Below are 11,362 nucleotides of genomic sequence, written 5' to 3'. Positions count from 1 at the left end.
TCCGAGATCCCCCCTCCAGTCCCAGGTCGCCCCATACACCTGTTCTCATATAGAGTCCTAGTCGTAATGTCGTTATGGTCGTCCTTAAGGGTGTGAAGGAAATGTGTGATCTGAAGGAGGCGATAGGATTCTCCAGGGGGCATCTTCAATGTTTCCCTGAAATAAGCAGGGGGTCGGACCCCCCTGTGATCGATAAAGTGACCTATTCGATAAAGGCCCTTATCTATCCACCACTGGAACTGAGATGCCTGGAGCCCCGGGGGAAAGTGTGGGTTGTGAAAGATGGGAGCCACCGGCACATGAGGGGATCGAAGAGGGTACAGCCTACAGGCTACGTCCCACAATCTCAAGGTATGGGACAGAGCAGGGCACAGCACCGCCCTCCGCTCTCTGGCAGGCAACCACAGCATAAGGTCCAGAGGAACGGGCCCACAGGCCTGCTCCTCCAGCTCCACCCAACGCGGCCTACCAACGGTGAGAAAAATCTGGTATAGCTGTGTCAACTGGGCTGCCCGGTAGTAGCGCATGAAATGAGGAACTCCCAGCCCCCCCTTCCATTTAGTTCTATACATAGTCGAGCGGGCCAGCCTACTCCCCCCTTTATGCCAGATAAATTTATAGACCAGGGTCTGAAGCTGTTGTAGATACGCCATTGGCAACGGGATTGGGAGGGTCCTAAAAAAATATAGAACCCTCGGAAGGACTGTCATCTTTACGGCGGCTATTCTACCCATCCAGGAGAGGTCGTGTGCCTGCCAGTGTTTCAGGTCCTGAGATAGGGCGTCAAACAGGGGCGTATAATTCGCCTTGAACATAGAGGTGATGTCAGGGGTCAACCGAACCCCCAAGTATGGAAGCGCCCTCGGACACCACTGAAAGGGGAAGGAAGTCCGCAACGCCTCCACCGTCGCATCCTCCAGGTTAATATTCAACGCTTCCGACTTGAGTTGATTGACCTCGAGGCCAGATACCTTTGCAAATCGTGATAATAGCTCGAACAGGTTGGGCAAGGTGGTGACGGGATCCGTGACAAACAGCAATATATCATCGGCAAACAGTCCACACTTATGAGATCCACCAGCACTGTCCACCCCATGAATATTAGGGTCTGATCTGATGGCTATCGCCAACGTCTCAATAGCAACAATAAAGAGAAGAGGCGATAGAGGGCAGCCCTGCCTGGTGCCTCTCTCTATCCTCAACGGGCCCGAAACACCACCATGCCCAACAATATTAGCCGTTGGATTAGAATATAGCGCCCCCAAAACATTAAGAAAGGTCGGACCACAGTTCCACCGCAACAGAGTCTGGAAGAGAAACGTCCAGGATAATGAGTCAAAGGCCTTATGAAGGTCCAATGACAATAACATGCCCTTACGGGGAGGGCCCCCATCCCAATTAGATTGTAACGCTGTGATCAAATCCACCGCCCTTCTGATCTGGTCCGCCGCCTGCCTTCCGGGCACAAAACCCACCTGATCAACGTGAATATATTGCGCTAAGAAGGTATTAAACCTGTTAGCATAGATTTTCGTTAGGAGCTTAAGATCAACATTGATCAGGGAAATGGGCCTGTAATTAGTTGCGTCAGTATGATCCTTGCCCGGCTTCGGTATGAGGCAAATGTGTGCTCTGTTGGCGTCCGCATCGAGGGGCTTTCCCTCCCACAGCGCTTGAAAGAAGGCAAGCAAGTGCGGGGCCAAGTGGGTCGCAAATTTCTGATAATAAGCGGCTGAAAAGCCATCCGGACCAGGGGTCTTAGAGGGCTTTGCCTGCTTGATCACCTGCAGGACCTCCGCCATCGTAACATCCCCCTCCAGAAGCTCCCTGTGGGAAGCCGAGAGGGAGGGAAGGGGGACCTCCCGCAGGAAGTCCTCCACATCCTCTCCCCCCCCGCCCCCCCGAGCACCATACAAAGAGGAGTAGTACTCATGAAATATGGACGTGATCGCCTGAGGGTTCTGGGTGAGCGTTCCGTTCGCCATCCGCCGTCTGGGGGGCGCCGCCCGACGCAATCGGGGGGTCAGCCTACGAGCCAGCATCGTCCCCGGTTTATCCTTCAAAGTATAAAAAGTAGCCTGTGTCCACCGCAAATGCTTCTCCGCCCGGGTGGTCAGACAGAGATTCAGTTCTAATCGGGCCGCGTCAATTTTGTCCCGAAGGTCCAAATTTGGATCCCGTTTGTGAGCGCGCAACAGGTCAGTCAACTCCCCATCCTTCTCCTTAATAAGAGCCTGAGAATCCTTTTTCATACGCGATGCAATTTGTAGCAGGTGCCCTCTGATAGTGGCCTTGTGAGCCGCCCAATTAATAACCGGGGAAGTATCGGCCGGATCATTGGATACAAAATAGTCTTTAATATGTTGTTCAAGCTCAAAACATACCGTAGGATTACTCAAGAGCGATTCGTTCAACCGCCAGGGAGTAGGGCCCCTCCTGACGACCAAGTCATCACAGGAGGTCCACACCAGGGAGTGGTCCGACCAGGCAACATCCACAATCTTACTACGCTGAAAAAGATGCGTCGCCCCAGGATGGATGAGGAAGTGATCTATCCTGGTGTAGGTCTGGTGGGCATGTGAGAAAAATGTGTAATCCTTCGTCGTTGGATTCAGCTCACGCCAGAGATCAATCAAATTGTGATAATGCAGCATTTTAGCCAATTTAGAACCCACTTTGGGGTAGTGTCTAGAAGAGGACGTCGGCTTCGCCGTCTTGTCGAACGCCGAGTCAAAGGCCACATTAGAGTCCCCTCCATAGAGGACCATGCCCTCCAGCTGGGGAGTCAGCCTGTGCATCAGGGAACGGAAGAAAGGGAGTTGGCCAGTATTGGGGGCGTAATAGGAGATAATAGAGACCGGGGACCCCTCCAGGCACTCCACCACCAATAGGAAACGGCCCTCAGGATCACTAATCTGTCGTTCCAGAGTGAAGGACACCCTCCTAGAGAAGCAAATCGCCACCCCCCCTGTCTTACCCGGACCATTAGCCAAATAAAAGGTGGGGTAATGATGGTGCAGAAATGTCGGGTTGTAGTTAGGTGGAAAATGCGTCTCCTGGAGGAGGAGCACATCCGCCTGAATAGATTTGTACTGTTGGAAGGCTTGTCGTCTCTTAACCGGTGAATCCAGACCCCTAACATTATGTGTGACAAATTTGACAGGGACCCTAACCGTGTCAGTCGCCATAGTGCACAGGAGGAAATATCAACTCACTCACCAGGCCTCTCGACCACCAGGGGAAAAAGTGCCGTTCGCAGCCCAAGCCCAGCTTCCGGGAGTCCGGCGACGGGGAGCAAGAAGACAGACAAAACAAGAGAAAGATAAAGAATAGAAAGAGAGACACAGAGGAGAAAAAAGGAAATTCGAGGACCAAGGGGTCCCCTAAGGCACCGTCCACCTAAAGGGAAAAGTAGAGGTAATCAGTTAGAGCAAACAATTAATATGAAGAACTGTAAACCACCGAGGCAATACCCCGGTTAACCACAATTGTAACACTGGGCTAGCCCAGGAAAAGGTTTGGCCTCGTCCCACCCACAAAGGGAGTAGCACAAAGTCAAACAAGGTACATGACCACCACCGCCAGCCCTCGCCTGCCCATAAAAGATACAACAATAACAAGCATAAAAGTAGTAACATCCATGGGGGCCGGCGACCCAGAGAACCAGAAGCCCCGGCCCGGAGGAACACAGAGCACTCCAAGGCCAGACAGCCTCCAACCCCAGGATCACCACCCCCCCGGCTAGCAACAATATATCAGGGATTCCCAGCCGGTGAATCCCCATATGAGATCCCGCCCAAGGATCCTAGATGCAAAAAAAAAAAAAAAGGGGGGGAGAAATATAAAAAAAAACACAATGTAACAGACAAAGAGCAAAAAAGAATTCGCCCAACATAATATCACAAAATCAGCAAAAGGATCAAATGAAGTCCCATCTAAAAAAGGAGAGGGACACTGCACCCAGAGGTGATAAAAGAAAAAGATAGGTGCACCCACGGTCACCCAGGACCCAAAGTCCCCCTCAGGGTGGCTTATTCTTCATCTTGGCCTGGCTCCTGGTTGATCTTCCCACCGGAGGCAGTGAATTCTGCGTAGATCTGGCCGCGGAAGACTTGGAGTAAGGAGTGGAAGGGGGGCCCTCAGGATCCGTGGAAATCAGTCCCAGGCGTCGAAGGAGGGCCTCTCCCTCAGGGAACGTGACAAAAGAGTGTTTCTTATTGCGATATGTAAAGTTCAAACGAAAAGGAAACGCCCAGTAGTACTTAATATTTTTAGCGATAAGGGGCTGTAATAAAGGCTTCAGGTTCCTGCGCTTTTGTATTGTAGCAGGCGATATGTCAGCAAATATTTGAATTTTATGATCACGGAGCTGTAAGTCGACAGTGTCCCTGGCTCTGGCCATAACCAGCTCCTTCACCCTGTAGTAATGTGGCTTCACTATTATATCACGTGGGAGACCATCTTCCCTCGGCGCCGTAAGGGCCCTATGTGCCCTGTCCAACTCTAACTGGTGAGGGTTAATATCCGGTATTAGGTGCACTATAAGTTCCTTAGTGATAGCTTCGGTATCTGTAAATGATTCGGGTATGCCTCGCACTCTAAAATTGTACCGCCGAGAGCGGTTTTCTAAATCATCAATCTTAGTCAATGCTTCCTCCAGTCTGTCCTGTAAAGTCTCAATACATGCTGTGTTCTGGGATGTCCTTGCCACTGTATCCTCCAAAGTAGATTCAATGGAGCCCATGCGGGTGCCCAGGGCCTGAAATTCTTGTTTTAAATCAGATGTTATACGCTGGCTAGCCTTTTCCAGGCCCTGCTCCAGCAAGGTAGAAAATTTTGCTAGCAGAATGGGATCCCCAGAGTACTCTGGCTGAGGATGAGGGACAGGGGCTCCGGACAGAGGGGGAAAACTTTCACCCAGGCTACCCTGGCTCAGTGCAATGTCACAAATGGCTCTGTCCAGATCAGATTGTGAGGAAAATATGTCCCTGTCCGGGGACAGTGAGGAAACCAGAGAGCCCCCAGGTCCAGCCTCCGCTGGCAGCCCCTGCAAGAGTGGAACAGGGAGAGCCTGCACGGAGCCCTGCAGCAGCTTCTGGGCATAGGTCGGGGCCGCCTCCGCCATCTTGGCCATGCAGGCCGCTGCACTGCTAAGTGTCCCAAAACAGTGCCCGGGGTCGCCCTAGCTCACTCAGAGGTCCGGTGCCGCACACTAGGGCTTCAGTGATCCGGAACGGTGTCCCCATGCAGCGGGCGGGGTCCTGAGAAGCCCGGACTGATACTACCTGGCCGCCGCCATCTTGGCCATGCCGGCCGCGGCACTGTAACTGGCTTCAAATCGGCTCCCGGGGTCGCCCCAGCTTACCCAACGGTCCGGTTCGGCTCCTGGGGTTATGGGCTGTCGGACGCGGTGCTCCGTAGAAGCGGGCGGGATCTTTAGGAGCGCGGGCAGCGTCTAATAGGCCGGCGGGGAGCGGAGCCGAGGAGTCACGCAGCCGCCATCCTCAGTCGCGCGCATGCGCCCCCCAGTTAACTCATTTAAAATATCTAGTAAGCATTAAAGCGGAGTTCCACCCTGGGAAAGTTTTTTTTTATAAAAATACCCCCGGGACAGTCAGGGCTAGTGCATTCCACAATGTCTAGCCTCTGATCTGTCCCGGGTTGCACTTACCTTTTAGAAAAAATACTTACCTTGAAAATGTGTTGTCCAGCGCTGCCATCTCAGGTGTGGGCAGCTTGAAGCCAGCGCGATCCTCTTCTGTGTCCTCTTCCGTCTTCTTCAGTCCCACGATGCACTGCACCGGCCCCGCCGTCATTTCCGGTGCCGCAGCGTCATCCCTGCACAGCTTTTGGTCATGCCCGGAAGCTGTTTAGCAAGGTATGATGGCGCCTGAACCGGAACTGACGTCGGGGCCGGTGCAGGAGCATTGATTCCTGGGAACGATGATGTTCAGCTCCCAGGAATCATTGCAAGCCATGAAGTGACGAATCGCCGTGGCTGCCGAGGGGAGGAAGAGGAAGTAAGGTAAGTATATTTTCTTCTAAACGAGGTAAGTAAAAAAAAAAAAATGCAATTATTTGTTTTTCAGGTGACCCGGAGCAAGAAGATGGAGGTAAGTATAATTTTAGGGTGGAACTCCGCTTTAAGCCCGTTATCAATGGCAAGTCATCTACAAATGATTGGCAATAGAGTCTGAAGTACTCGTACTGGCCATACGCTGTAATTTTACAATAGACATAGCAGAATCAAAGGAAAAAGAGTCTGTTTTAAATCATTTATAGTGGAATTTTTATTCAACCATATCTGCAATTAAGAAATCAACTAACCACACTTTTTATATCACACTGTTTTATTTTATATTATAGTGAACATTTTTAGGACTCTCTTTATATCTTTTTTTAGCAATGGCATATTCAGTCTTATTAAAGTTTTCTCACATCCAGCTATAGCCATGCTAAATTAAGGACTTGTAGCTAAAAACCACAGGTTGATAGATGTGCCAAGCTATGAAGGCTGTCATTTATGACTCATCCTCCCTAAGCTCTAGCATTAGCTGACTGCCTGTATCACTAACACTGGTGCCAACTGCAACCTATTCCATGTTCCTCTAGATATGTCAGCTATTCTGATGAATGTTGCATTTGCTGACATTAGGTTAGTTAACATGTGCAGAAGTGAAAGGCACTGAGAAACCACCCAAAAATCCATGCCAAATTTCTACTATACACCAACCCCTGAAAATACCCACCAGGTTAGTTGAGTTAGCACCAGTCATTACAGCCCTGGTGCTCAACATGTGGCCCTCTAGCACTCTTTGCGCAGCCCGTGGCGTCTTGAACTGAGCTAGTCTCTTGTAGTGCTTGCAGAGCCTAAAGCAGTGGTGGTTAACTTGGTAATTAATAGGGATTCAAGTTCAGCCCCCAACATGTCTAAAGTGTTGCACAATAACATCTGTTCTTTAAACTGGTCCTAAAGGCAAAAAAGTTTTTTTTTTTACCATAATGAATTCTTTGCATCTCCAATCAGTCTGAAGGGGCTGCTTAATACAGCATTCTGCAATATGCCTTAAGAAATGAAAATACTGTATGTGCATTCTAAAGTGAATGGGCCATTGAGGCTAGATTCACACTTTTCCACTGTCCTGCATTCCAGTAATGCATGCATTACCACAGCACATGTCTTACCATGTTGCAGTGCTATTCATTTTAAATGGCAGCCCAGTGTACTAAGACAATGCAACTAACACAAACGTATTACAGCACACCACAGCTCACGGTAATGCCTTACCATGTGTTGTGGTGCACTGCATTGACAGGAAGAAATTCTGCAGCACTGCAGTTTTAAGCTAACCTGACTAAGGAGGACACAAGGGAAAGAGGGACACACCTGGTGACCCGGAGTGGACTGGGTCAATGGACAGCAGCAGCCAGCAACACTTTTGAACATCATCCACATGTCTACTTGGCTATCAGCACCCTCAAGGGTCCAGCTTCTCACCCAAGTGGAAGCCAAAGGTGGGAAGTAGCACTGCAAGGAGGCGGAGCCAATGGAAATAGAGAGGACCAGTGGGCGGGTAGGAGACGGCCGCTCCCACTCTGCTCAGTGCTGGCTCCTGTCCTGGAGGATGCAGCTGGACACATCAAGAAGACATGATGTCATATAATGGAACCTGGAGGCGCTAAGGTGGAGCAGCGAGAACCAGGGCCCTCTTTATAATTAATTGGACCTTGGGCAAACATTTTCTCCCCCCACCGCTCCCAGATGTATAACAAATAGCAGGATGACTCAAAATCAGTTTACTGCAGCAGATCAGGCAGCAATTGTGATTGGTTGCCAGAGGTTACAACACACATTACAGCTCACTGATTAGTTGCTAGAAATTACAGCTCATCATTTCTGCTTGCTGATTGATTGCTAGAGGTTACTGCACATAATGTCTGCTTGCTGATTGGTTGCTAGAGGCTACGGCACATCTTAACTGCTCACTGATTGGTTGCTAGAGTTTACTGCACAATAGCTTAGCTTCATGGTGCCGCAAGCTTCACAGGTGGCATCGCCGTTAAACTTGTCCATTGAAGTCAAAGTCGCCACAGCCACAAGCCAATTCCACAGATAATCAGAGATTGCAGGTGGATTACAGGAGATAATCAGAGACTGTGGATGGATTACAGGAGATAACCAGAAACTGTGGATGGATTACAGGAGATAACCAGAGACCGCGGATGGATAACAGGAGATAACCAGAGACTGCGGAGGTGACGTATAGGAGAAGATCAAGTAACCATTTTTTAAATTCTATCTTTCAGCAATGCACAGCTATACAGGGGGTTAACAACACTGTCAGGGAGGGTTTAGCATAACAGTGAGTCTACAGGCAGTCTATATGGGAAGGAAGACCTACCTGGAAAGCTGGGTTCACCTCCTGCTCTCAGAGGTCTGGGGGGTGGGACTCTCAGAGATCCGGGGTGGGGCTCTCAAAGGTCAGGGGCAGGGCTCTCAAAGGTCCAGGGCTCTCAGCCCTCGATTTCTCTGCTCCGAGCATACAGGCTGAATGGGGCAGGTCAGGGTTCCAGCGTCAGTAGAGCTCCCGGCCCCTTCCTGCTGCCTTCCTGCTGACAGAGCCTCCCTCAACCCAAACCAAGCCCAACAGCCCAGGCTGGTGTGCCCCACCAGTCAGGCAGTGTAACAGCAGGCCAGGCCCAGAGAGTACACGACAACAACAGCGTGGGAGAGTCAATCCTGAGTGCCAGCGCCACTTAAGCACACATAGCTACTAGTTTTACAATCTGCACTGACGCTCTGGGGGTGGGGGTTTTAACCCCCTATTCCTTATCTACGTCCCTGGCACTGCTCTATGCACACTGCAATTCCCATAGTCCATAGACCTTCCCATAATCTCTAGCATTGTGAGTGAGCACTACGTTTCTACATACAGTGGGATCATGGATTACAAACATAGCCATCCTCTAACATGAATTCGGATAACAGCAACATAAAAAAGGGAATAAGGAGATCTAGAGGAGGCTGAGATTAACAGAAGTTTGAAAACTTCTATTAAAACCAGAGTTCATTGTCACTTTAAGCATTTTAGTTCTAAACATCAGTGCATCTCAGTGGGCATAGGGAATTGGTGATGTGCACTCTCTGTTGTTGCCCATGTGTGTACAGGTACTAGCACCTAATTTACAAATAGGAATTTTGCACTTTAAATATTTTGCAAAGGTCTAGGCTAGGGCCTTAACCGTTGCATTTGGAACCTCTGACTCATACAGCAATAGCGTCCCCTCCCATTTGGCATTTAAGCTTTCTGCCAACCTGGAGCAAAAGGCACAGGCCCTTGCCAAGTTTAAACAGAATATCATGTAAGTTCAAATACAAAAGAAACCCTATTGATATTTTATTTTTGTATGGATGGCTTTGTTGGTAAATTGAACTGTCCAGATTGTGTTTTCTTTTAATCTGGTGTTATTAGGGTGAGAGTGAGCTAAGTTGCCCATAATAGTTGAATCTGTATGGTATGTTTTCATTTTTGGATTGTAATGAATCCTATTAGAAAAAATGTTTCAGTGTGCTGTAAAAGTTTGAAGCCATATAGGGAAGTCTAAGCCATTTCACATTACACTGAGTGTCTTCCTCTAATATATCAGCAATTGCAGGCACGCTGATTTCTTGGCAGCAGCTGATGTTCTCTCCAACAGGATAAGTGTTTGTCACATTCTTTTGAGATATATACAATGACGATTGAAGACTGGGGAACTGAAAAGAGGCAGAAAAAAAAGTTTAGGAAGTAACATGGTTCACCGATGTTTAAAGAATGCTCTTCAAAGACTGCTATGTGAATCTGGGGCTCTTTTACAAAAATGAACCCGGAACTACTCCAGAAAATTGCTCTAAAAACGTTTCTTTCCAGATTTATGTAAATTAATTTTTTAAGTTGTGACTCGTGAGGGTATGGAAAAGGGGTTCATCAGCATATTGCCTCTTTGCAAATATAGGGGCTACAGTGTTAAAGTTACTCTCTTGCTGCACTCACTGGTTCTTCCCAGTGACCCCTTACGTCACAACAGGACACAAGTGTAGAGGTCAGCGATCCATGGTGAATTGCTTTTCAGAGCTATTTGACAGGTGGTGAGGAGGTTATATGCCTTCTCCTTACTGCCTGTTTTAACCCTCCAAATGCTGTACGACCTTGCTCTAGGATGGTTGTATCGCAGCCCAATTCACTTTAATGGGTCTCGTTCAGCTGGGGTACTGCCAAATGCAACATGGGGTGTATGTGTACAACCTCATCTCAACACCCCAAACAAATTGTGATAGCAGATAGGAAAATTGTTAATGTGGAACTCCTCAGGCCATGAAGTATAAGAAAGGGGCTGCTTTTATCAACTAGGGTGAGAGCGGTTGTCTAATGCCAAACTGGCATACAGATGCTGAGTATTTGGAGGGTTTGGAGACATTTTTTTCTTCCACTCTTTTGCCAGCAAATACCTGCTGAATTGTTGCTGGAGACAGTGGGAGGGGTGTTGGTTAATGTCTCTTTTGCAGTTATGTCCCTTACAGCATCCTTCCCAGCTATTTTTCTTTTACATTTAATTTTTTTGAAAAGAATAAAGAAAATGGGCACTTGCATACAGTAAGTGCAATAAGGTTTTGCAGTAGCAGAAGCAAATTTAAAAGGAGTTTCTCTCTGCATTTAATCAATTATGCAAAACTAGGGTAAGGAACAACAACCAGGCCCAGAAGCATTAAATTAATAGGCAATCAAATAACTAAGCCATGCCTTAAATTTCAATGTGTTTCACGTCCAAAAAAAAAAGATGGGGGCCCTTCAGCTGGAGACCATAGAACTAAAAACCCATTCACCCAGCTGTCAATATTTTTAACCAGTTTTCTGTCCTTGCCTGTGTTTGCATGACATGCGTGGGGATAGCCTTGCAAAGAAAAAAAATATAAGAGTAAAAACATATGTAGTAACTGTAAATATGTAAATAAAATTTGTATAAAAATTTTTATGGTGGCTTGGAAATTGTTACTGTGCAGCTTCCCAGGCCATGAACTTGGGGAAGGGGCTGTTTTCACCAGTACTACACCATTTATTATTTGGTGCACTATTCTCTGTGATGCTATGTAACAGTCTACAGGGGTCAAATTCCTCCGTATGCACCCACAAACAGAAAACAAATCTCAGTTATGGGTTTTTTATTTAGATTAACTTCCATGCCCACATTAGTTTGACCTGGGCAAGGATGTCCTTACATGGGAAAAACAAACATGAAAATAAATAAATAAATTAAAAAAATATTGTAAAGATGTAAATAATGAAAATAATAAAAGTGATAACAGAAGCTATCAGGGTTTTTT

Source organism: Pelophylax lessonae (assembly GCF_965119305.1).
Source record: "Pelophylax lessonae genome assembly, chromosome: 1".
Lineage (NCBI taxonomy): Eukaryota > Metazoa > Chordata > Amphibia > Anura > Ranidae > Pelophylax > Pelophylax lessonae.
Note: the sequence above shows the minus strand (reverse complement) of the source record.